Source organism: Vulpes lagopus, chromosome 12 (assembly GCF_018345385.1).
Source record: "Vulpes lagopus strain Blue_001 chromosome 12, ASM1834538v1, whole genome shotgun sequence".
In the NCBI taxonomy this organism is placed as follows: Eukaryota; Metazoa; Chordata; class Mammalia; order Carnivora; family Canidae; genus Vulpes; species Vulpes lagopus.
In genome coordinates, this window is record NC_054835.1 from 69,415,418 (window position 1) to 69,442,712 (window position 27,295).

Genomic DNA, 27,295 nt, shown 5'->3' on the forward strand with positions numbered 1-27,295 from the left:
TCAAACTTTAAATCACAGTGCTACTACCCACCCAACACTCTCCAACGCCCATCCATAATATAAGAGGTTAAGTAAGGACTTGTGCTTTGAAGTCATACAGACAAGTTTTGTTACTTTGGGCAAGTTACTAATCTTTTTGAGCCTTTGTGTTCTCGTCTATAAAATATGATAATATTATTAACCCGATGGGATATTTTTGAGGATTAAAGGATTAATGTATGTGTAGAAATTAAGACAACTTTGGAAGGAAGTCACAGAAAACATGACTTACTGTGGTTTAAGGAGAAGGGGGGAATTTGTTGACTTACATGAAAATTCGGGGAGGTATGCCAACTATAGCAGTAGCTTGATCTGGGGGCTCAAATGCTGTCACCAGAACTTGATCTTTCTCCAATTCTAGCTTTATTCCCCTTTTTTGGCTTTGTTCAAGGCTCCACATGGTGTCAAGATGGCAGCCAAGAAGCACAGACCCCATTCTCCTATATTCCAGTCTAACAGTCAAATGAAAGTCCTAAGCCTGACACTCATTGATCTGAAGATTGTCAAATTAATAAGTAATCATTGAACTTATTACTTGGCCAGGGAGTGTAATATGCTGATTTACTTAAGCCTTGGTCAAGGTTCCTTGACAGCTAAAAAAAAAAGGGCTACTCCACCAAACACAAAATAATATGTCCACTATAATATGCAAAAAAGACTAAAATATTTAAAAATCCTTAATGAACAATCACCACCATCATTATCACCATCATCATAGGAATTAAAGTTTCAGTTGTGAATATCTCAAGCAAACAGAACTCGACAATATTCTTGAATAAGAGCCTTCCCAGTACTGAATGGAGAGAAATATCTGGAGCAGACATTTGTTATTTATGGCTACCAAAAACCTCTTGGACACTCTTTCTACATTTTGATAGTTCCCCAAACTATGGATCCTGCCTATCACAAATAGACTCCCCGCCAAAGTTTATTTTTCCCACATGATGCCTCCTTCCACAAAATTGAGTTTCTTCCAATCCTATATACCCATGACAAGATCTGATTTGGAAATAAGTTATGGAAACAAGAGGAGCTTGGAACCCCCATTTTGCTAGTGTAGACAGTAAGAGACATCCAGCTGGTTCTAGAGTTAGGGCAAGGCATCATCCATGTCAGACCACTTCTTGAGGGTGACTTTAGGCATTGTTCCAAGAGCATGAGTCGAGAAATTATTCCTCTAGCTCTTCCAAAGATTCTGCAAATGTTTAAAATTCCTCTACCAAATCCCTCCTTATACAGAGCAGGCAGAGTGATATCTGCAACTAAGAACACAAACCAATACATTGTCCGAGAACTTTGATGGGTTTGCGGTATAGCTCCCTAGGCTCATCTTCTCATCCTACCATTCTCCACAATGTCAGTAGGAGGCCTTTGAAAAAGTAAATCCTCAGAAAAATTACAACTCCGTGACTGAACAAATGAATTCATGACAAGCCTGAAAGGTCATTTGGGGAATATTAGAATTTTTAAAATGTGAAAGGATTAGGAAATTATTGAGCTCATTCTACACTTTGGACAAATGAGACCAAAGACCCAGAAGGTTAATGTGACTTGCTATATTACCCTGATATTTCTAGTTGATAGTTTCCACCAAAATGATCACAAAATTATGTGATCATATCATCATATCAAATTTATAAAGATAATATTAATTATTTTTAAGGTTCTAGAATTTCACTTTGTTCACTGCTATTTGAAATAATTGACATAGATTTTTGGACCTCTATTTTTCTTTTAATCTTCACAATAATCATTTAATGAACTTAAATCAGTGACAACATTAAACAAAACCTACTCCAAATTTGTTTTCTACCAGCTACTACTGATTTACACCAAGGTAGAGCATTAAGAGCACAGAGTCTGGAGCCAAACTGCCTGAATCTGAATTATGGCTCCGGCCCTGTCCAGTTATGTAACTATACACAAGTTATGTATTCTCTACATGCCTTTGTTTCCCATTTGATACTTGGCATAATGATCATACTTACCTTATAAAGTTCTGTGATAATGAAAAGAGTATTTGTAAAATATTTAGAGCAGTGCTTATTGATATACTATAAGTCCTGCATGATGTTCAATTTAAAAAAAAAATTAAGTTTGCCATTAACTAAACTCTCAAATCTCTTTCAGGCATGTGGCTGCTGATTCAGTCTCTCCCAATCTTCTTGCTACCTGAACACATGACTTGGCACTGAGCTGCTTTGGATTTCCTTTCGGTGGCGCTGGCTCAGGGGCACTCTCATGGCCCCTGATCTTGGATGCTCACCCACCCAACCGTGAGGGCAGGTGCTAATGAGAGAGGTGCAAAAGAAAAGGTGAGGAAATGCAATCCCTGCATGCTGTCTACAGTCATCACACTCTGTTTGCAACTTAAGTTTGCAGCCTCACCAAATTTAAGTGGCTCTAAGGACTTATAAATTAGGCAGATCGTTAACATTTGACAGACGTAGAAACCTAATAGCTGACCCATCTCCGGGCAATACTACCACCAAACTGATTTTTAGCTGCCATCAAAATAAGCCCAGGGGGTTGTTATTCAAAGTCCCCCAGTGAAATGAAACAAGGAGCATGACAATGGGGACAGTCACGACAATCACAAAACTGCCATATCCATAGGTGGAATTAAGTGTCTGTCCCATTAATGACTAGAGACACAATTCTGGGAAGCAAGCCATCCACATGCATCACTTGAATCCTGTTTGGCTGTTCTGACGTAGAAGAAGATAAGAAAAGGAATCAACTGGGGAAACGTAAGATGCGGAACTATAAAAATAAACTTGTTTCATCCCTGACATCTGTGTTTATAAATGCATTATGTTAAACAGCAGAGATTTTCCCCATGGCTAGCCAATACCAAGATGGCGTCTTGCGTGTTTTGTTTTTTCTATAGCCCTAATCATAAGGGCTCTCCTTACTGTCTCTTGGCTTCCAGCTTTTGTTTTAGTCACTCCATAAAGAGTTGGCAGAGACATAGCTGGGCCATTTCAGAAATATGGCTTATAACCAGCCTGCTCCACTACTTTATGACAAAAACTGAGTCTGTGCTAATTGTTCTCTAATGAAGAGGTCTTTGGTCCACATCCCACTCCTTACCCAGGTGGAGATTTTCCCTATCAATAACCCCAGAGCGGGCTCGAATCAAAGAACTGACACATGTAGGAGCCAGATGTTTAGAGAGTAAGAAGGGGAGGTAAGTTCACACAATTGTTCTGCCTTCTTGTTTTCCGCTGAGGTTCTTTCCTGTGGGCTGTAGGACACATTAACAGGCTCTGGGCATGCATGTGGACAGCCCCAGCCCAGCCCTCGCTGAGAGAGCCTGCTAGCAGCCTGCTTTCCTTTTTCCGGTGCAGCTGGTGTTTGCAGAAGGACATGATTTGAAAGTTGATTTATTTACCTTGTTGGTTGCTGTTGTTTTCTTTTATTTTTTTTTTCATGAATGGACATAGATGTCTGTTTATTGAAACAATTAATAAACTCTAGTGATATGATTAGTATTTAACAGAAAAACATCCTTGGCTTTCGGGTGGAAATCTAAGGACTTTGACTTCTGGGATGTTCATAATGTAACTCAGAGCAAGATCAGAGGACATTTGGCGGGGGGGGGGGGGCAGTCTTGTTTTTAAGAAAACAGCTGATCACTTTCACTTGTGGAAACCAATGGGCTCTAGTTTATGCCTCTTCGTTTTGTCTTTGTCGTCTCCGGAGACTGAAGATGTTTATAGAGCGCCCCCTCAACTATACAGGGAGGAGAACATGCTAGAAAGGGCCTCCTCCTCTTGGGCCAGTGCCTCCTCTCAAGTCTTTTCAAAAAGGCAAGGGATCTGAAACCTAAGAGATACAGCTTGACTGTGGTGAAAAGTGGGGGTAGACCAAAGAAGGTGTGCTTTCTTCTTTTTAAATTAATTCATTATTTTAGGGATGCCTGGGAGGCTCAGTGGCTGAGCGTCTGCCTTTGGCTCAGGACGTGATCCTGGGGTCCTGGGATCGAGTCCCACATCAGGCTCCCTACATGGAGCCTGCTTCTCCCTCTCCTATGTCTCTGCCTCTCTTTCTGTGTCTCTCATGAATAAATAAATAAAATCTTTTAAAAAGTGTATTCATTATTTTGAATAGTGATGTGAACATGCACACTGATTTAGAAAGCTTTAAGGGAATATCCAGTGAAAAATAATTCTCTCCTGCATCCCTGCCCCCTACCAATCACTAAGTTCTCTTATCAGAGGTTGAACCATTATTACCAGCCTCTGGAGTATTCTTCTGAAGAAACCCTATGTAGACTATAAACATTCTTACATGCATATGCTTCTCAACTACACAAATAATAATGCACAATACACATTGTTCTACATCTTGCTTTTTTCACTTAAAAAATACATCAAAGGGCTTTCTTTTTTTGGTTTTGGGTTTTGTTTTGTTTTTTTTTTTTTTCTGTCTAAAGTGCTATCAGGAGACAGAAGTCATCCTTCAGTTCAGTGATCTACATCTGGTTCTGGCTTATCATACTGACAACAAACAAGATGCCAAGTTAAACTCTCCCTCAGCCTCCTCAAGTCATCTAGGCCTGGAGAAAAAGGAATCACACTGAAAACCTTAATGCTTTTAAAGATTTAAATAATAGGAAGTTTGGAGTGGGTAGAGGAGAAGGGAAGGATGAATTCTGTTTAAAAGAATGTTGTGCGGAATTGACAGTTGAACAGAGAGACTCTGAATACAATCTCACAAAACTAAAATCCATTGGTTCTACTGCCTTCCTAAATAGAACACAAACTTATTGACTATAATCGTGTCACACTTGCGGGTTAAGGATCTCTAGAGGCAACATAGCATCAATATTCTGGACCCCATATGAGGAACTTGAAATGGAACGGAGCTGGATATTAGTACTGGCTAATATATTACTAATAGTTATTAACTTATATAACTTATTCAATCTCTCAGGGCCTCAGTTTTCTTTTTTGTAAAATAGAAACATGTACCTTAAAGAATGATTACAAGTTGGTTTAAAAAAAAAGAAAAGAAAAATGTCAGGCCCTGTAGGCATCCACCATCACCGATAATGCCACATAACAAACAACTCCTGATTCTTCATGACTTGAAACAACGTACATCTACTTCATGTTCGTGGGTTTGTTCTCTGTCTCTTGGCTGTACTCAGCTGAATTTGAACTTGGCTGGACTCCAAGCTCTGGGTTCAGGTTCAGGTGTGCTCCACATGTCTTGGTTTTGGGTCAAAGAGCAAAAATTACCCAGGGCATATTCCTCTCGTAGTGGAGGGGGGAACCTCGAGACGGCTGGAAGAGCCTCACCATGACCGGTGGCACAGTGTGACTTCCGCTCAGTTCTACTGCCCAAAATATCACATGGCCAAGGCCAAGGTCAGTGGCACAGGAAGAGCATTCCACCCACAGTGAACTGCAGCAAAGGCAGGCAGGGAAGGACGAATTGCGAACAAAATACGTAGGCACCCAGTATAGTACCAGGTACCTAGAAAGCTCACATACATGGGAGTTATTGTACTTATTTATATTATATAATAAGTATATGTATATAAATACATAGAGTTACCTTTGTGTACTTTGTACATGTGAAAGGTGTAAGAGATAGCATTAAATTTACGATAATTCTAAAACACTCTTGGGTGCCTGGGTTTTTTAACTCAGACAGTTAAAACACTCTTTAAAGAGTAATGTTTTTCGGTTTTTTTTTTTAAATACCTTCTTTAAAAAGCCAGTCCATTTGTTATCTTGCATTGGTATGCCTGACCTGCGCTGGCATACGCCCATGTCTCTACGAGAACTTCAAGGAGATGACCCCTCGAAGCCGGAGCAGCCCCAGAGCCAACAGCATGGCAAGTACATAACAAGGGACCCCTTGGCATGAGGCAGACGCAGCTCTGCACAAAAGCACACAGCTAGGCGCCTTGGTGGGCTGCCCTCTTAGCCAGGCACGTGGTGCAGTGCGTGACCTGCCCACCACAGGCAGCACTGCTGCTCCAGAAGCTAACTGGAAGGTGACTCCAGAGTCTCATCATGTATTGGGCTCCGGTTCACTGCCACCACTGCTCTAAGCAATATCCTTGGAGCTTTGATTCACAGCTTCCTCTCTGCTTTTCAGTTATGACCTAGAAGGCTGGGGCTTTGGGAACACCGGGGCACCTATTTCCCAGAACCCCCATAGCTTGTCGCTTCTGAATCCAGACCCAGGTGATGCAGCAGCTTGCAGGCAGCTCTAAGGCCTGGAAGCTGGATCACAGAGAAATGTACAGACTTACACAACTTAATTTCTTTCATCCTGACTGACAGGATAAGGACAGACGGGAAGAGGAGAGAAATCTAAAGAAGCTTTATAGGCTCTGACATTCTAAGCTTGTGGATAGATAAGCAGCTCATCAGGAGTGGGGGTGCTGGGCAGCAAACATGGAGGAGGGGAGGGGGGCTTGGGGGGTGGGGGACAGAAAAGGAGGGAGGAAGGGGGGCCAGGAAGGAGGGAGAGGGGAAGGAAGAGGGAGGAAAGACAGGAACTTTGTCTGCTTCATCCCCAGGGTCCAGCACAGGGCCTGGTACGGAGGAGGTACCATCCTACAGGAGAGTGTGTGGGAGAGAGGAGAGAGGAGAGACTGCAGTGTTGACCTTCATGACCTCACTTCAAGCGCTGCCCAGCGACCGGAGCAGAACATCTGAGGTTCCCACCAACCGATCATTAAATATCTTAGGTGGAGAAACAGCACATCCTCTGTCCAACATAACCCGCCAGTGCTTGCCCTGCTTCCTTATCATCTTTCTAGACCTTGTTCTTTCTCCTTCTTTCCCTCCTGCACGCAGAGCAAAGGAAAGCATCTGTTCACTGACTTGAAGGCTCTCTCTCTCTCTCCCTCTCTCTTTGGTTTTCCTGTTTTCTCATTGTAAGAGCCTGTCAGACACTTCCTCTGAGGTTCATCTGCAGTCGGACCTGAGAATCTTTGAAGCAGTCTCTCTTGGGGTCTCTCTCTCCTGTGACACTGGGAGGCCCCCCCTTAGCAAGGCATGCGGAGCAGCAGGGAGGTAATAGGAGCCAGGCGGTCTCTGCATGCTGTCGAGCTGGAGGCTTCAAAAGAAGACAGAGACCCTGAAGGGTGCTCCCGAGTGAACTCTCCTTGGACACTGGCCAGAATCAAATCTTGACTTCCTCTCATCCCTTAAAATGTGGTTGGGCTCAGTCAGGTCTTACATGCCCAGGAATGAGTCCTACCATTGGGCAACCCAACCTCCTCCCTGGGCCTTTCCAGATCCGCTCAGAACCCAGCTGCCGGTGCGGGGATTCAGCATTCTGGGGATGGCATGTTTATTTCGAAACAATCGTGAGGCTTGATTTGATGTAGTGAAAGAAATTAGTGCTTGCTGAATACGGCCCAATTATTACTGCATTAATTCATACAGATTAGCAGCTGACATTGGCTGGAAGGCATACATCGGGATATTTCAATAAGTCTGGCTGAGAGAGCTACCTCTGCCGAGCCTCCCCTCCCTCACCCCAAAGCTCAGATGGTGACTGTGTATTTGGAATGACTTTCACATCAAGGGTGCGTGGTGTTATTTTAGGGTTAGCTGGCAATGGCCAAATCGAAGCATGGTTGGCAGATGCCCCCAAAAGTCAGTCATCACACTGACACCCTTCGGAGACTTGCTTTCTCCAAGCCCACGTCTAACAGTTAAACAACTCACCATGCTTCCACAGCCATACAGCAAGATACCTCATGGGTCATCAAATGTGGTCTGTGGGTCCACCCCTGGTGTGAGCAGTTAAACGTGTTCTCGGTTGCAGTTAACAATGGCTTGAACAAAGAAAGGATTATTTGCTCACTGTTACTGGTTGGATCGTGTCCCATCTTCTAAAATAAGATGTTGATGCTCTAATCCTTAATACCTCAGAATGGGGCTGTATTGAAGATGGGGTCTTTAAAATGGGTGAATAAATTAAAATGGATCCCTTAGGATGGCTTTCCTGTTAGCCAGGGTTCTCCAGGGAAACAGAACCCATAGGCTATATAGATTTCTTGGAAGGAATTGGCTCCCATGATTATGCAGGCTGGCAAGTCCCAAGATCGGCAAGGTGAGCCAGCAAGGTGGAGTCGCAGAACAGCCGATGGAGTGTCCTGGTCTGATCTGAAGGCCTGAGCCCCAGGAGAGATGATGGTGTCATTCCAGCGGTAGGCTAGCGGGCTTGAGACTCAGGAAGAGCTGATGTTTTGCTTGGAGTCTGATGGCAGGAGAAAAGCTGATGTCCTAGTTCAAAGGCAGTCAGGAAGGAAGAACGCTCTCTTACCAGGAGGGTCACTTTTTTTTTTTTTTTTTTTTGCATTCCAGATTCATTCTTTCTGGTCTACTACCAGTTTCCAAACAGGCCTAACTTCATGCTGTACTTCCTACCTCAAAGTCCTTCCCAACATTCATTCATTCGAGTACGAAAGACTACTCTAAATGCTTGGCATGCATTAACTCATTTAAGCACTGAAGTAGAATGGTGGGGGGAGAAAGAAACCCTTGCTTTTATGTCAGATTGGGGGAAAGGAACATACTCCTGTTACTATAATAAAGTGTGGTCGGGAACTGAAAGGGAAGCTCCAGGGAAGAAAGGAGCCACCAGCTGAAAGATCTAACCTACTTACCAAGACCTTTCCCATTCTGCAAGGCGGGAGGCGAGTGTTAGCCCTTCAAGACTCAGCACTCACCCCACACCGGTCAGAATTAATTGCACCTTTGGGCTTTGCTGTACTTAGTAATGTGAAAAGACCACTTACCCCCCTGGTGCTAGGCTTTGAGCTAAGTACTTCAGATACAGTGTATAGCACTGAACCTTTACAACAATCCCATTTGGGTAAATTATTTCCCATTTATAGACAAAGAAACGGAAACTCAGAGACTCATGTGAGAAGACCTTTGCACCAATACTTCCCTCTTTCTAGAATCCCCTTCCTCCAGAAGGTCACCTGGCTGCCTCCTTTCTTAAGTCTCAGTTCAAATGCCACTTCCTCCAAGAAGGCGCCCTAACTGCTCATTTTTAAAGAGCCACTGCTCTGAGTCACTCTTTCACATTACTTTATGTTTTTTGCGCCTCTTGTCAGTCTCTGGAAGTTTATGTTTTTTTCTTTATTTATTTACCTACATGGCTTATTGTCTATCTTCCTCCATTAGAATGTGTAAGTTCTATGAGAGTGAGAAAGGTTGTCTCCTCTAAGTTGGGCCACTGGGTATCCCTGGCATTTAGCAGAATACCTGGTACATAGCTTCCAATTAATTTTTTTGTTGGATGAATGAATCAATATAACCAAAGTCATACAGGTAGCAAGTGGCAGAGTTGAGATTTAAACCTAGATGTGTCTTTGTCCAAACTCCAGGATTCCTTTTATAGATTCCTCTCTCTCTCTCTCTCTGCTTCGTGGCTCTGAAGGCAATGTGGCCACATCCTAGACAATTTTTGCATCTCCGGAAGCTTTCTAGGCTACGTCCTAGACAATTGCTACATCTCCAGAAGCTTTCTATTGGGACACTGCCTTGCTCCCCAAACTGTCTGCCCCCATGTCTGCTGAGAGGACTAAGTTGCCATGAAAATGACAGATGAGGAAGAAGGTCTCTGAGGCCCTGTAAGAGCTTCTTTCCATTGAGGTCAGCATCACAGACTGAGAAAGTTTCCTCCTCAACCCAACTCTGGCCCCATGTGTCATTTGCGGCCTTGGGAGGAGGCATGCCTGGTGCTGAGCTGGCTGGCTCCTCATGAAGTGCAACTTCTGCTGAGTGACCCCCTTCCCCCATTCAGTGGGTGGAAGTTCCAGCCCAGGTTCCATTTGAGGAGTATGGCCAAGTTCCCAAGTTTCTTGCAAGACTCTGGTCCTGCTCACAGAGTAAGGGCACTGGTACCATAGGCAGGATTCTTCTACACCAACGAAACAGGTTGGGTATTTCAGTGGCAGACAGTCATCCTCTCACATGGGGAATGGATATAGCATGACAAAGAGGTTTCCTGCCCTGAGTCTGACTCAGTTTTTCCCATTTTCCCTTAGCTGAGAAATCGATGGAATCTTTCGAAGCTCCCCCGTTGAAACTCCTTTAATGGCGCCTGTGGAGAGATAGGGAGTAGTGAAGCCTCTCTCAGGGGCTTGCAAAAAATTCACTCTCTTGTCATCAGAAAACCCAGAGGAGTAAAGAAGCCAAAGTCAGCTCCTCTCTGTGCACAGAGCCGGGCTGGCTACCCTGACACCAAGGGTGCTTCTGGAACTACATGAAAGGTACGCTTTAGATCTTCTCCATGGGGACCAGCCCAGCTGTGAGAACTGTCTCTCCTTCTCAGTGCTTCCTTGGAAAAGGCAGTTCCTTATCCTGGACTGACAGAGAAGACAGCTGCCTATAGGGTACGCTTTGACAGCAGCTAGACAGGACTTCCTCCTTCAAAATAGCTCTCTATTGCCTGAACTTCCTCTATTAACATCATCCCCTTGAGTCTCAGAGTCAGCCTTTAGGGAGTACCAACAAAATGCAAACTCCCCTAGAAGGGCTAATCACCTGCTAGACAGAGGTTGGCAAACTTTCTGCAAAGGGCCAGGTAGTGGATACTTTAGACCATGTGGACCCTACAGGCTCCGTTGCAACTACTCACCTCTGCAGGTACAGCCCCAAAGCAGCCCCAAAGCAGCCCCAAACAGTGCATAAGCAAACAGGCATGGCTGAGTCCCAGGGAACTATTTACGAAACCTGCAGTGGCTAGATTGGGCCCATGAGCTGTAATTCACCAACCCAGCACTAGGCTGTAAGTCAGTGACTTTTCTTTACCCTCTCTCCACCCCCAGAGCCTCTCACATGAGACACACAGTGGAGAGATTCAAAATGCTGTTTGTTGAAGTATTTATCAGCTGACAACAGTTCAAGAGAAGCTGTTTGATAGCCAACTTTACCAGAAGGAGCCTCAGTATGGGGGAGGGAGGGTTATATTCAGAGGCTAAGAATGGAAATCAAATTTGCCAACTTTACAATTTTAATCAAACACATTCCATGAGTTACAGTCATAAATCTCAAAATCCCACCACTGGGCTGGGATCACCATATGCCCCATCCGGCGATCAGCAGAAAGGGAAGGCAGGGAGCAATGGCAACCAGTGACACACCAAGGGTCCCTGAGCACAATCACTCTCTCCAGCTTTGGCTCTGTTGAAACGTTCCTGCACTCAGGAAAGATGTTTGCTCTTGTCATTGCAGAGAGCGAGCCAGATTCCTAGTGCTCTGGCTCAGATAAACTGCTGAAGCCCTTTGGTAAGGGGGTTAGCTGCTCCTCAAAGAGCCAGCTCTGCCATCCGGTGTTCCACTTTGCCTTCTTTTCTCCCTCACCACAGTCACATCACTGTGGCAATCATGGAATCCAAGACGTGCCTGTTGGTCTTGTTCAAAACGGTAGAAGTCACAAAGGTGAATCTCAGCACTGATTTTAGAAACTGATAATCACCGTCACCTTAAATCCAGCTGCTTTCTGGACTGGCATCTCGGTTTAGCAGAGGGGAGAGCACGAAGGCCTGAGTGTGTGTACTCATTGCAATTCCAGACATTTGAAGACATCGCATCAGCCAGGATAGGTAAGTTGAGGCTGGGACAACAAACAACCTCAAAATTTCAGTTTCTTAACACAACCCACGTTTATTTCTTGCTGATGTTACATTTCTGACAAGGGTTTTCTGGCAGGATGTACTCATTGTAGTCATTCAGGGATGTAGATAATGGTGGTTCCACTATGATATGTGCTTTCTTGGTCCATCTCATCAGGGGATGTATCATGCCCTAAACTCTCTGCCTGGAAATCTCATATCAGCACACATTTCATTGACCAAACTGGTCCTATGCCACATGGAACTTCAAAGAGAATGGGTAAGTGAAATCCTACCATGTGCCTGGAAGGATGACATAGTTGTGAGCAGGCCTAACGACTACTATAGGACCCGAATAAAGGGTTAAGGGACTCTGCTCACACGAGGAGTCAAATATCCCCATGAGAGAGACACATAACTAGAAGCTGAGTGCTGATATGGAGGGGGAAATTCTGAAGTCCCTAGGAGCAGATGTTAATCTGATATTTTAGATGTGTAGCAGATGAGAACAGTGCTCACCAAGGAAAGGCAATTTTTGAGGGCCAGGGTGAAATGGGCTATGAGCTGCAAAAGGTGTTGAGGACTACTGAGTGCTCCAGCATGGGAGAGATAGTCAGACTGCCTTCCTCCAGGAAGATGGACCTTTTTAATAAGTCTGAAATAAGTATAATGCAGTTACCACTAGATTCTGTAGAAGATCAAAGGTTAAGCACAGAGGTGGTTCCAAGAGGGAATAAGACGATTGACAGGGGAAGCTCTGAGCTACTCTGATGGAGCAGACAGTGGAGAGGTGAGGAAGAAGGGGGTATGTCTGCTCCAACCTGGCCCATAAGTAATGCCCTCCATGTACCATGGTGGCACCACTGCCCAAGACAAAAATAAACCAAACAAACAGAAACAAACCTGAGTGCATAGCTCAGTTGTGCAGGTTGAGCAATACACAGCTTGAGAGTGTACCAATCACACTGTGGTTTATGTCAGGAGAGCATGTGGGGGCTGGCAGTGCATGACTTGAAGAATTCTGGGTAGTAGCCCTGCCTCCAGGCCCAGTGCAAGACAAGGTCTTGAACTTCTCTTCATTTCACCAGGCTCCTGACCTCATCAGTGTGGTTTCCTGTTTCTGGCATTGCCTTCACCCTTTGAATCTGACAACAGACCCAGGTTTTCAGGTTTCAACATTTGGTGCTTACCAGTGTATAGCTTATATAGTCCCTAGGAGTGAGGTCACAGAGGGTAAATGCTCAGCCATGCAAGGTATGTAACCCTAGAGAGGACAAGGAGAGGAAGACTACTGTCGGCAAGCATGTTGACACACCCCACAGAACACTGCAGATCAGAAAGAGGGGTTAGGATGAGACTGGGATTCCCATGAGCAAAGGAACCAGGGATTTGCCCTTCCGTTCCAGTTACTGAGACCCTATTGGGCCACGAATGCTGGCCTGGCCTGAGAGAACACCCATGACAGTGGTACATTCAGTGCCTAACCCGATTCTTGCTATCAAGTAGGTCCCCATTACATTTTTGTGGAAAAAAAATTCATGATGACATGTATTTAAAGAATAGTTCAACTTTCTTCTTTCCCTAGTTAAGAAGGGTGATGAGATTTTGACCACAAAACAAGCTATTGAAATGTGAAAAAGTCAATCAACCAAAGTGGAGGGAGAGGAGATGAGTTTTGGTTCTGTCGGAAACCAAGCGACCGTCTGGAATTGGATTGATGCTTGGGGACTATGTCTTCTAGGTCTACCTTCTCTTGGGAATTTGGTCCTTGTCATTTCAGCTTGAAATGCTCGCTGGTGGAGTGAGCTTATAGCTCTTTAAATGCTTGTAAAAACACTAGACAGGGTTACTGCTGGATGATAGTGATGGTGATAACCAGTATCAGACGTGACTAACTAACATCAACATAAACAACAAACATAAACATCAAACTAACATCAAACATAAACAAAGCTGCCATAACAATGTTAAGCAAATAGAGGGAAAATCGCTTATGTTCTTGGCCCTTTTGAGTAAAATCAATGTCGTTACATTGCGTACTTCCTCCTCAGAGCAAACAGAAATGGAAATGACAATTGAACGTGTGTAGGTGTGGAATAACCATTCTTCATGAAATCCCACTGCTTAGGAAAATAAATACTGGGGTTGAGGTCAAGCTGACTTCAGGCAAACATTTGCCTCCAAATGTGTATATGTGACCTCTCCTCCCCATTGTCTTTTGTCATTTTCCTCCAGACACACAAGTTGAAATGTAGGCATAGTGAAAACCTAACTCACTGCTAGTAAGTCCCTTAGCCCGTACAACATCTGTCCTCAGATACACAGAAAACTCCACCGTGAAACAAAGAAGAGAATCCGGGAAAGGGGGAAGGCTAAGACAGAGGGCAAATCTCGATTTTTAGGACACTGTCATCCAGCGGATTTTTCTCTGCCAAGATGAGTATTGGCGATTACAAAACCCACGCTTAACAAAGCTTTCCACCATCAAATTTGCATAATGCCTTATTCACATGCATAGAATTCCACATAACATTGCTTCTGACTAAGGAACTGAGTTTACAGGGGAAAAAAAAAATTGTGACAAGAGTCCAGGAATCAAAGGTGGAAACGTGGGAGTGGCATCTCTCACTCTTACAACTAGTATCTACTCACGGAACGTTTGCTCTCTGGTCCTGTGACTTTGGGCTCTTCTGGTTCCGTGACCTGTTCCATTATGGAGGTTTCTCCACCTCCCACCAGGTGACACACACACTGCTCCACTGGTTTGGAAGTTGAGACTGCCAGTTGGCCTTGGGGCTCCTAGCCCTGCTGAACTAGCAGGTGGAGGAGGGGTTACTGCACGGGCTGATCCTGATTGCTAAAGGATGTGAGATTTCCATTACACAAGAAGTGTTTCTGAAATCCCAGGGATTCTCTACGGTATTTCTGAGTACCTCTGTGCCCAACAGTAAAAGGTAATGGAAATTGGTAGCATCTATAGCCAAGGCAAAAAGTTATTATTTTATATGGAATTTCAAATACAGTGAGAAACAGTGTATTTAGTAGCTGAGCAGCCAACCAAGTCAACTGGGCTCAGAAGCTGCCCTTCTATGTTCTGCTCAGTGATGTGGGGGCTATAGCCCTTTTGACTGTTGGCTCACTGGTTATGTCCTGTCAATAGGGGGCCCTAGAGCAGCGTCAAAGGGCCAGAGCCCCAATAGGGTGGGGACTTGCCAATCCCACCAACATTGCCTCACAAGGACCCTTCACCCTGGCATTGACTTTCAGCATTACCGACTGCAGCCCCATTGCGCCTCTCAGAGGTATCTGCACAAAGTCCTTTCCCCGGAGTGTCTAGGTTTTAATAAGACCACTTGCTTCCCTTTACTTCCTGAGCCCTGTGAGCACTTGCTACTTACAGAGGTGATAACATTGATTACGCCCATGGTTGCTTTTCTCACACCCTCTCACACCTGATGGGACCGGTTCTCCATATCAAGCTCCCTCTGTTGGGGGGGTGGGCACCTGGGTGGCTCAGTTGGCTAAGCACCTGCCTTCAGCTCAGGTCATGATCCCAGGGTCCTGGGATGGAGCCAGGCATTGGCATCCATCGGGCTCCCTTGCTCCCTTGCTCAGCCTGCTTCTCCCTCTCCCTCTGCCCCTACCCCTCACTTGTGCACTCTCTCTCTCTCTCTCTGTCTCTCTCTCTCTCTCTCTCAAATAAGTAAATAAAAATCTTTTTTTAAAATAATAAACTCTTTCTGTTGAAATAGCAAATGTGGGTTTAAAGAAAACGTCTTTTTGAAGTAGAATGGACACACAATGTTACATTCATTTTGGGTGTACAACATAGCGCTTCAACAATCCCATACATTACGCTCTGCTCACCGCAGGTGGAGCTACCATCTGTCTCAAATGTGGTTTTAGTTTTCCTGGCCGGACCCTAACTGATACCCAGCGTTAGAAAGAGGCTCAAGATTTTTTTGACATGTCATTTACTGCCAATTATCCAGCAAGATTTATTAGGACGCTTAGCTTCAAAAAATTCAAAAGAGAGGAGAGAGGAGAGAGGTATTTTTAAGAGAGTTCAGTATGGAATTGCGACTTTTCAAATGCTGCCATCCGGATAGGAAGGGGAGAAATGCCGATGAATGCTTGCTGGAAAACAAATTCGTTTTATTAAAAGGTTTCCCTCTTTGTATTTGGAGGTTAAAGAAATGACAGAATTTATTATCCCACCAAACAAACCATTTTTGCTTATTTTTGGTAAATTGCACTAAATGTGGTTTAATTACTGTGTCCAGAATAGCATTTCACATCTGTGGCCCCAAAAGCTGTCATTGCAGTGGATCTGTGGGATAAAGAAATAGAGCTCTCTTGTGGCCAACCGAAATACTACAACCCTGCGCTTCAACACAGATGGTACCTGGGTCATGGGACCTTTTGGACAGAGACACCTTGGGGACCTGGTCTGGCATTGCCACACACGAAGCATATACTGTCCAGGGAAATAGGGTCCGTGCTTCTTGGCACCTACAAATACAGGCATCTCTCACTGCACCGCGCTTCGCTTTATTGCACTTCACAATCTGCTTTTTACAAATTGAAGGTTTGTGGCAACCCTGCACCGAGCAAGTCTTTGGGCCCCGTTTTTTTCTCACCAGCATTTGCTCACTTCATGTCTCTGGGTCACACTGTGGTCACTCTCCCAATATCTCCAACTTTTTCGTGATTATTGCGTTTGTTACGGTGACCTGTGATCCGTGATTGCAACTCGCCAAAGGCCCTGATGATGGGCAGCAATTTTTGTTTTTAGCAATACAGTTTTTTTGAATTTTTAATGAGGTAATTTTTAACAAGGTGATTTTTTTTAGACATAATGCTACTGTATACTTCATAGAGCTCAGAAGAGCGTGAACACAACTTTTACACGCACCAAAAAATTCATTTGACTTGCTTTATTGAGATACTTGCTTCCTCATGGTGGTGTGGAACCAAACCTGTAATCTCTCCGATGTATGCCTGTATAACATTAAAACACTTATAACTGCCTTTGGCTCAGGGCGTGATCCTGGGGTCCTGGGATCGAGTCCCACATCAGGCTTGCTTCCTGTGAGGAGCCTACTTCTCCCTCTGCCTGTGTCTCTGCCTCTCTCTGTGTGCCTCTCATGAATAAGTAAATAAAATCTTTAAAAAAATAAATGAAACACTTATAAACCATATGAATAAGGTCATTATTAAACACCCAATTTCTTAAGGAGTACGTAGAGGGGGTGAGAATGGATGTGAGCCTGTCTAGCATTATCAGCCAAAAGAGACACTTAGATCCCCCATGTGGCAGGGATCTGAACACGAAGCACAGTCATTTCTTTCTGAATGGGCTTCCCACACACATGTAAGGTCCCCGGGCATCACACTGAGAGAAACTCAATGAATGCAGCAAGATATTAATGCACAGGTGGAATGTGGTGAAATAGGCACAATATTATTTTTTTGTTGGCAAAGACAATATAACCCAGTGAAGTGGAGTGTTAGAGGCCTCATAAGCTGGAGAGGTAGGCTATGGAAGGGAGGGAACATCTAAGGATGGCATTGGGTTCAAACACCATCTTAGCACATTCCTGGCTGTGTGACTTAGAGCAAGTGATCCAACTGCTCTATTTCTCAGTTTCCTCATCTGGGAAATGGATTTAATAACATCTACTTTGAGACAATGTATGGTGCAATGGTTGAAGCTTCCAGTCCTGACCCTGTCACTTACTATGTGACTTGGGCAAGTTACTGAACCTCACTGTGCTTAACCCATAAAATGGGATAAAATATGTTGACCATGGGTTGATTGTTTTGAAGATTAAATGATTCGATACACATAAAACACTTAGAACAGGAGTCATGGATGAGTTTGTCTTGCACGTGGTAAACAAACAGTAAATGTTAACTTTATTATTGGCTATAAATCATCATGGAGAGTTTGTTGTCTTTTCCTACCTGCTTCTTTTTCTATTAAGTAGAGTCATGTGAAATTGCCATTTTTGTAGGTCAAAAATGCTTGAATGGAGTAAATTCTTGGTTTAACCTAATACAGACCAATATTTGTCTCCTCATCACATGAAGGGTTATTGGCAAGAGCCTAAGATCAAGGAATAAAATAGAACTTTCTGTCTACATCTATGTCACCGAGCTCAGATCCCCTTTGCCACCTGCAATGACAAATCCCTTGAGCAGTCTAAATGAGACTTAGTCCCCTGCGAGTCCCCTGAGTCCCCCTTTAGCCCCTGGGAGGGATGGGGAAGCAATGACAAGGGCGTATGTACCAATTAGAGCCTAGTCATAGAAACGGAAACCATTCCAGGCAGTTCTATAGAGGGAATTTAATATCAAGAGCTAGTTATTACAAAGACATTGGAAAAGTTAAAAAGCTATAAAGGAGCCATTGAAGTAACCTCAAGACTAGCAATAGCAGAGAGTAGCTACATCCTTGAGTGTTGGAGGGATATAGGGCACAGGAGTATTGCCGGAGCCAGGGCCTGGGCCCCCAGCAGGAGAAGGACCCCCGTGGGGCCACCTGGCCACTCCCAGAGCTGCCACTGACCCAAAGCAGAGAGGTAGGAGGTGAAATCTCTCTTCCCTCTCTTCCCCCAGCTGGCAGTGCCTCCCTTTGGCAGAACCTAACCATATTCCAGTTGGCAAACGAGCCTGGGGCACGTAGTTCACAGGGACTGGCCCCTGGAATACAGGCCAGACAGGAAAGAAAAGGAATGATTTGAAAGCAGAGAGGCAAATGCCTGCGTAGAGAAGCAAGAGCTGGGAGGGAATGGATGAGGGGAAGAAATGGGAGTTGGCAGCCAATTTTTTCCTCCGGGGCTGCAGAGTCTCCTGAACTTGATGAAGGATGGAGTCCGGCACTTAGCTGCTCTAGCCGGGTGATTCCAAACAAAGCCGTGGGAGCCACAGTAATCTGTTTTGAGTTGACTTCATAAAGTGGAGAAGGGTGCAGGCAACTCAGATAGGTAGTTCTGGGAACTTCGGGGCTGATTGATGATCTTCCAGGAAAGGCAGAGGGCCCCACGCTGCACGCTCTTGGCCTTGGCCCTTTACTTTGGGTGCCAAGCCCAGCAGCCAGGAAGCCGGACATCAGGAAAAGACTCTTCATCTCAGAAGTTATCTCCTGCAAGACTATCGATGCAGTTGGGGAGCCTGGAGAGAATCCTGGGACATGAAAGGGGCATGAGTGGGGAAACTGGATGAAGTCTTTTAATTTAGTCAATAGGCTGGTGCCAATGTTAATTTCTTAATTTTGACACATGCACTAGGGACGCTGGGTGTACTTTAGAGGAAGCTCGCCGATGGGTCAATGGGAACCCTTTGTGTAATTTTCTTTTCTGTAAGTTTATTTCCAAAAAAAAAATTTTTTTTAAGTTACCTCCTCTAGAATGGTTTCTTCCAGTAGCTTCGGCGGGCAGCTCCACTAGAGTTGCCGTGCTACTGTGAGCTGCGTGAGGCATCGCCGAGGGGAAGCCGGCACCTCCCCTTCCCCCCCTCCCACACACACACACACACACCCCCATAACGGCAGTGATCATATCTAGGACAGTGTCAGAAAGGCCACTTCTGGGAAACATTTCTGTGGACATTTCATTACTGGTACAAAATATGAATTCATTAACAGCAGCCTACTTACAAAGAAAATGATTAAAACTTATGTTGTTAGCCCAGCTGGGCCGTTACTCTTGTCAATGGGATTTTTGTTATGCCCCTTTGGCCAAAGCAATGAGCCGCTGATGTTCAAATGTAATGGACAGAGTTCCTGCTCTAAGGAAGTTCTTAATTTAAGACCAGTCAGGGTCCTGGTCGCAGATACTCCGAGTTTGTACACTGGCATCTTTCAAAGTTGCCTTAAATAATTTGTAGAAAAAGCAGGGTACAACTAGCTGCATACGTGCATGCATGTGTACATAGATACACATATAACCAGTTGAGGGAGGAGCCTAACTCATTAGCATCTACGTGAGAAGTGAGGGTTCTCCCAGGTAACTGCTCGCAGGATCCTCCATCAGGGACCCTCTTCCCACTGGGTGGTGGCTCCCTTTGAGGCACCGCAATCCAATTCCATAAACCTTATATTTATTTCTGGTAATTAAAACAGTGTCATTCCGGTTACCAAGGTTTAACCCTGTGCATTTTAAATCTGCAATAGTGTGTTGAATGGAAACCTGCCCCAGACCCCCACGTAGCTGGGGGTGGGGGCTAGTCTGGGTGGGGGCCTTCCTCCCATTGCTCTCTTTCTCACAGTTACTCCTTTGGTTCTGCTCTGGGAGGTGGTGGGGGGGAGGGAGGGAGGAAGGAGGTACTGGAGGGAGGAGTCTCCCTTTTGGACTGGTTGTCATAAAGCATAATTGCCCCTTTCTGTACACTTGTGGCCACTGTCGAGCTTCTAAGCTATAGACTGCTCTGTGGTTACAGGCAGAGACTGCCACAGTCCCTAATATAGAGACATTTGACCCCACTGACTTCTGATGCACGAAGGCTAGCCCCCCATCTGTGTTCCCTTGAGACGATGAGCCTCTTTGGTGGTTGCTCTGGCAGTTCCTGGCAAGCCCGTGGCCTCCAAGCTCACAGACTATCTGCAGCCCTGATCTAGGTACAAACTCAGTACAACTTCTGGGAGTCTCAGAAACCAGCACCCAAGAGGGTGGTCTCTGACCCTCTGCTCCATCTGGGTGTGCCCTGCTCCCGTCAGATGAGGTACGTCAGGAATCTTGATGGCTGCTAACCAGGGTGAGGAATGTCATCCATCCTTACAGAACCCACAATTCCATAAGTAATTAGGGGGGTTGCCTTCTCTGGACTTTAGGGGTGGGAATCATTCATGATAAAGGCTCAGCCTCTTATCCCCCTAGAAGGAGATAGAGGTGAGGAAATGGGCTCTCTTTATTGTACTCCCCAGAGGAAGTGTGGCCTTGACCTCTACCTCACATGCCTTGACAGTATAGGACCTGACCCTGGTCAGCATCGATTACCCCTGGAACTGGAGAGTCTTACACCGAGAATTCTCTCTTATTTGAACTTGGCACTAGAAAATGCAGAGGCATCTCCCCCCAGGAGACCATCTCCACTATGTGTGACCTCGAGAGCAGAAAAGGATCTCAATTAAGACCTCCCTGCAGACTCCGAGGCACACATGGCTAATTATATTCTTAAATGAAACGGCTGACCCCTCCATAAGAGTGACCTCCAAAGGATATACTCTTTGAGATGCAGTGTGGATGCGATAGATCTGTCCCATCTTGACATTCCTTTGAATACCATATATTCTTTTTTACTCTTTTAACACAATAGTGGCAGGGGACATGAAAAGTAAAAATTACCAGTGGTTATTTCAAAGTTCCAAGCATCTAAAATCCAGAGGACGGGGGAGGTTGTCTCCCCATGGACCACTCTTTGAGGGAGAGCTGTCTGTGTCAAAGGACAATGTTCTTGGCTAAACTCACCTCAGTCACAGCTTTGCATTGGCTGCCTGGAGTGTCCCCAGAGGACCTCCCTTCTGTCTCTATTCAAGGGCCACTTGTATTGATGACTTAACAGTTAACATCTCTCTACCTCTCACTTATGTTCTTAGACTATGTCGAAAGGCCATTACTCCATGCACTTCATTCCCTTTGCATTGCTCTTTTTAGGGATTTAACTAAAATGGAGGCTGAGAAGTGGAGAGATTCTCTCGAATTCCATCTTGGGGTAATAAATGTTCACCGCACCGAATATTTTGTTCTTCTAAACATTTGCAGATGGCCTACTTAATGCCAAGTGTAAAATAAGCATTGGGAGATTTCAAAAAAATAGACATGGTCCCTGCCTTTCAGGAGCCCACAGGCTGGCAGGGGAGACAGGTAAGAGTGAGTTCTTGGGTCCAGTGTGAAGGACTCACCTGTCATTCTCGGGTGTCAACATAAGGCTACAGTAACACTCACGTGGGGTCTTGAAGAATAAGAAGCCAAGGGTGGAGATGGAGAGAGGCCTTGCTTGAGGCAAACAGACCAGCTTGACAAAGGCATGGAGAGGTGAGACCTCATGCATGGGCAGTGGTGGTGCTGTCTGGCAGAGCAAGAGCTAGGAGTGTAGACTCTTGACAGCCACTTCCCTCGTAGCCACCTGTCAACAGATCCTGAGGGATAAACTGGCTGTCTCATGTCCAGGCCATAGGAGGGCTGACTACACACTGGAGGTTTTGGGTACAGAATTGTCCCTGGCAATTCGCATTTGTATTAAGCACTTCCTCATATGCTAGACGGTCTGCTAAGCGTGTTATATGCAGTGCACCTCACTTAATCCTCACAGCTATCCCATGAGTCGGTATTGTGTGTATACACCATATCTGACAAAAAAAAAAAAAAACAGGCTTTGCAATTTAAATGATTTATCAAATCATAGAGCAAATAAACAACAGATCCAGGTTTTGAGCTCAGGTGACTATGACTCCAAATCTCATCTTTACCTCTCCTCTGCGAGAGGACTCGTGAGACACAGCCTTCCATTGATGAATCCAGGTGTGTGCTTTTACTCAATTTTATGGCCCAAATCATATATTGGAGACCCCAGGACTCTTGTTCATCAGGATCAGGTAATTTTACCCAATACTACACATGGGATTAATTACCTTAAGCTTAGCTCAGGAGCATCTCTCTCAAGAAACAAGGGGATTACATTTTTTTAATTTAGGAGTATGATTTGGGAACTCATCCCAGAGTGGCAGGGGATCTCCAGGAAGGAGACATGGGCATTCCTTAAAGATCTCCAGCATCCCTATTTCTACCCTCTTCTTGTTCCGGGCTCTGGCCCCTACTCAAAAGGACAAATGCACATTTTTGAACAAGTCAGGGCTGATTAGGACCTTGGTATAAGAGAGGAAGTCATGTTCCACCTTGTAACATTAAGACCAAGCAAGGAAGCAGATTCTGAAGGCCACATGTATGTTGTCATCATAACTTCATTCACCTTTGAATTTGAGGTTTTGCCCTCAACTTAGGATGTTTATTATCCTGCCAGATCTTACACAGAGTTGTTAGTTTTGCTCAATTCAGCCATTGCAAAGTGGACTATATCACTGAGCACAGAAGAAAGCTGAGAGTTTCAAGGGAAAAGATTAGGCTCACTCTTCCATTTTATTTAGAAGACCTTTTTGAATCCATCCATTCAATTTGACAAATATCGATCAAACACCCCCATGTGCTGGGGTCATGGTCTACTACAGATTGTGAGCCCTAATGCTGGTCCTGGAAGAACTTGCTCTCCGCCAGATGAGAAAGAGGTGGATAGCCCACCATCAACCTGAGGGACAAGAGCTGTGATACGTAGGCATCGTCTAAAAAGGCAAAGATGGTACAACCACCCAGAGGAGATGGGAGGTGGAGGAAAGATCACGGAAGACTTCTTGGAAGCGGTGAGACAAGTGAGCCCTGAAAATCCACTGTCAGGAGCATTTTACCCACCCTTGAATATCAATCCTTAAGTAAAACCAATAAAAGCCAATCGTAAGCTAGAGCACCCACCTGGATCATAAAAGCAAACACCAGATGGGTGACCAACATCCCAGGTCATGAGCAAATTCAATTCCAAGGCAAAGATCAAAAGGAAGAATCAACACAGCCAAACACACAAAACACTCTCCAAACTTAAAAGGAGTCATCTCTTCGGGCACAGCGGTAACGTCAACACTAAACGCTAGGTGGCGGCCTCAGCATAGTTTCCTGTCACATCTCCCTGGTAGAGCCAGCCAGGGGAGGTTCACTCTTTCCAGGAAAAACAGAACAAAACAAACTGGGAGTACAACCATCATGAAACCGATTGTAGAGGAAGAAGGGATACCTCTTGCTCTTTGGTATCCTTGACCTACAACGGAACAATAAATGCATCTCATTACTGACAGTAACTGTGTTCTTGTGGTCCCATTTTCTTTGCAAAAATGAGGTGGCCCCCTCGAAGAGGCAAATGCTCCCAGGCCCTTTCAACCAAGCTGTTTTGTAAAAGGTAGCAATACCTCTGGATAATAAAGCCAGGAGATCATGTTCAAGAGTCCCCCAGGCAAGTGTGACCCAACGGTCAACTTCATAGTCTTCTGAGGAGAAGCTTGTAGCTTGGGAGAAGTTGTTACAACAACGGAAACACCCAAATCACCAAGGCTGGGTGACACAGAATGCCTGCCTCCTGCTCCGCTAAGTAGAAAAAATGCTCTATTAGAGGATTAGGGGATACTATGCAAAGCACGTTAAGCTCCTTGAATTAAACGAATTATGAGAACACCAGATGTTAGCAGTAAGTCTCGAAGATGACCAAGATAAGGGGACACCTAACCTCTTAAAGCCACTCTCATAAAGTAGCAAGAATCTGGTAGCACAAGAAGAAAAAAGAAGGAAATAATGACAACGGAAAGTATTTTAGGCAAACAGGTAGTGATGGGGAGAGGGGAGGAGGGTGGATCTCATTCACTATAAGTAAAAGGGATGGAAAAAAAAACTTTAATGCCACAAACAAGAAGCCAACTGATACAAGACACAAGGCAGAGAATTTTTAAAAAGAGAGAGAGAGGGAGAGAGAAAATGATTTACTCCCGGTAATATTTTAGGCAAAGCAGGTTGATTCTATCTGATTTCCAAACACTGGTGTAAGAACCAATCCCGATCTGTGACAAGATTTTCACAGGTCTGCGATGAAAAGGGAGCAAGAAGGACATTGTAAAAAGGTTTTTATTTTTTTAAATTTATTTTTATTTTTATTTTTATTTTTTTTTTTGTAAAAAGGTTTTTAAAAGGCTATCACGGAATTCAACTAATTTACTTTCACTCCTAGATTAGATATTTCCTATCTTTCTAAAATTAAAAAAAAAAAAAAAAAAAGGAGAGAAAAGCCTTCCTGCTATGATCATGGTCATCATAGAGCTGTTTGTTATTTTGTAGTTGATCCTAACTCTCAGTTGGCACCATGTGGCTCCGGAAACAAGTTTTTGGAAACATCACTGGTCTGAGAAACCTAGAAGTTTGAGAACTAATGCATCAACAACCTGTTTCAGAGAGAAGTAATCAGCCTGGTGTTGTTCATTCATCTAGTCAACAAATACTCGTTGAGTCCCTCCTGTGGGCAAGCATCATTCAACAAGAATGGATGAGGCCGGGAAGGAGGCAGGGAAGGAGGCCGGGGGTCCACGGCCAAAGGAAAGGATCATACCAAGGATGACGGCTGACACACTAGTCTTGTGGTTGCACGTGGGCTAATTTTTACCACCTTCTATACAGTCCAGCACTTTAGTTTTTAAAAGCCAGCCTGGGATGAAGGGTGTTTCTTTCCTTCTAAAAGTCAAGTGAGTGAATGTCTATTACTATTGAGCTAAAAAAACACATATGTGCCTCCCCGCTGAGCGTGGCCAGGCTCTCTGACCAAGGCCCGCTCTCTATGTGTAGTGTCTTGTAAAAGGAATCTTTCTAAAGACAGAGCTCCAGGGGTCCACATAACGAATATCCGTGTCTATCCTGATGAGATAGACCAGAAAGGTTCAGGTGCGGACCAGAAATCTTCACCCTGCCATGGACAGTGGGAAAGTCTATTGATAGCCTCCCCACTCCCATTTCGGACGTGTGCCGGCATCCCTGAAGGGTAGACAGTTCACCTTGGTCGCCTTGCTTTCCGGTGTGACATTTCAAGCCTCTCAAGATCACTGGGTTATATTTGGAGCTGATTCCAGCGACTGCCTGGGTCTCCGGTCTCTAACAGTCACATCAGCAGGAGGATTTTAGATGGAAAAGATTGATAAAACCTGACAGTGCTTGCGCTCGTTTCCATGGTGACGTGCTGAGTACTTACTGGTCCTTAAGACCAACAACATGAATAATTAAAATAAATTATTTCAGGGCTGCCTGGCCTAGATAAAGGGATCTGAGTTAAGAAAAAAATTGTAAAGCCTCTGCTTCTGGAACCAAAGTGATACACACACCTAAAAGGAGGCTTGAAAGTAATAGCCGAGCGGGGTTTTGTTTATAGCAAAATCAAAACGTACAGGGACTGCCTCTAAGTTATTTATATATCAGATGCATTACCTGGAGCCTCACTTTACAAGATTTTCAGGTCCTTTAGGGAAGCGTTTCAGTGCATGTACAACCTTATTAATTCTTTTTACAGCAAATTAGTTCTCTTAACTATGTCCCAGTGCACCTCACTTTACATTTTAAATTCACGTTGAATTGTTGTTTTTACAATATACCTTTCAGCTTCGGTGTGTCTGGCCGGTGTGAGCCCCTTGGAGCCAGCAGTGAGCAAGGAGTGCCTTCCACACTGCACAGCATCCACAGACTGGGCCCAGAGCTTTCTTTCTTGTATCTCTCCACACCTTTGCCGGGTCCCATGATCAACTTTGCACATGTAGGGGAAATCCCAGAATGTAGGGGAGCCACTCTACCTCTGGCACCGGGCTAGCTAAATAGGATTTCCAAACTTTGCCCCACTACCTCTCCACGCTTTCCTTCTGGACCCTTCTATGGATCTGCTCTGAATGTCCCACTTTCAATAGTTTCTTCAGGAAACAACTTCCTTGAGGCCAGCCTCCTATGGTAAGCCCTTGGACCACCCTCTTGGAGGACCATCCTTATGACAGCCTCAGCAGACACCACCTGGCCCAGCAGAAGAACCTGGATCAGAGTCACTCTTCACTCTGATTCCTTCCTGCCTTCCCCCTTCCCTTCCTTCTCTTGTAAATGCGATGTGAGATCTTGAATCAAAATCCTCAGTTCATGATGCACCATCACCATTGATACATGCAAGGCACCATTGATCCATGCAAGTCTGCATGCATGGGTTTTTTTTAATGTATTATTTCTTATAAAACAATTATTGTCTTGTACACAGGTATTTCCAATGTACACAAATGGTGTTGCACCATATACCTCATTCCGTGTCTCACTATTGCACAGCATTCTGGTTTCAAGTTCTGTTCATGTTGTGTCACATGTATCAAGTCTTGTTTAACTGTTTTATAATATTCCCTGGTACTGTAAGCACTCCCCATTCTCTCAGCAAAGGACCCCCAGATTGCCTCCACCTCCCTGAAAACCAGTGACCATCTTCACATAGGTCCCCTTAGAGACTGATGCCAGACTCTCCCTGGGCCAGGCACCCAGATATCCTGCCCCACAAAAACCCTTGGATTCCCCAGCAGGATGGCTGACTCATACGATACATGTATTCCTAATTTCACCAAACAGGACACTGGCTTTCCAGCATGGTGCGCCAGGTTCCTGCAGTCCCCATGCCCATCTGTAGAGCATGGGAATCTTTACACCCCCAGCTCTCCATGATACTTGGCACGAGCTCCAGCCTTGTAAACTGTGCTAATCTCATGTGTGTCAAGTGATCATTTTTTGTTTTACTTTGCATTTCTTATAAACCGCAGTGAGTCTGAGCATCTCATCATAGGCTTGAAATCATTTTAAGTTTTCTCTTTTTATGAATCAAGTGTGGTTTTTTTTTTCCTTTGACTTTATTTGTACTGGAATTCTCAAATTCCCAGGTCTGTGCTCTGTCACCTTTACTCATGGTTATTTTCATTGAACAGAAAAGCTTATTTGTGATGTAATCAAATCTATATTAAATTCATAGTTTGTCCTTTGAGGCTCTTGTTAAGAAGTTCAG

The 27,295-nt window shown here is 44.6% G+C and overlaps 1 long non-coding RNA gene across 5 annotated transcripts in view; it reads right to left on the reverse strand.

Moving 5' to 3' along the window:
* Nucleotides 1-14,446, reverse strand: part of LOC121472520 — a 52,809-nt gene extending 38,363 nt beyond the window's left edge. For 4 of the 5 annotated variants that reach the window (XR_005982936.1, XR_005982938.1, XR_005982937.1 and 1 more), the window contains exon 1: nucleotides 14,297-14,446. This is a non-coding gene — a long non-coding RNA (uncharacterized LOC121472520). The remainder of the gene's footprint in view (nucleotides 1-14,296) is intronic. The other variant, XR_005982935.1, reaches the window with a different exon arrangement.
* Between the last annotated feature and the right edge of the window lie 12,849 nt (nucleotides 14,447-27,295).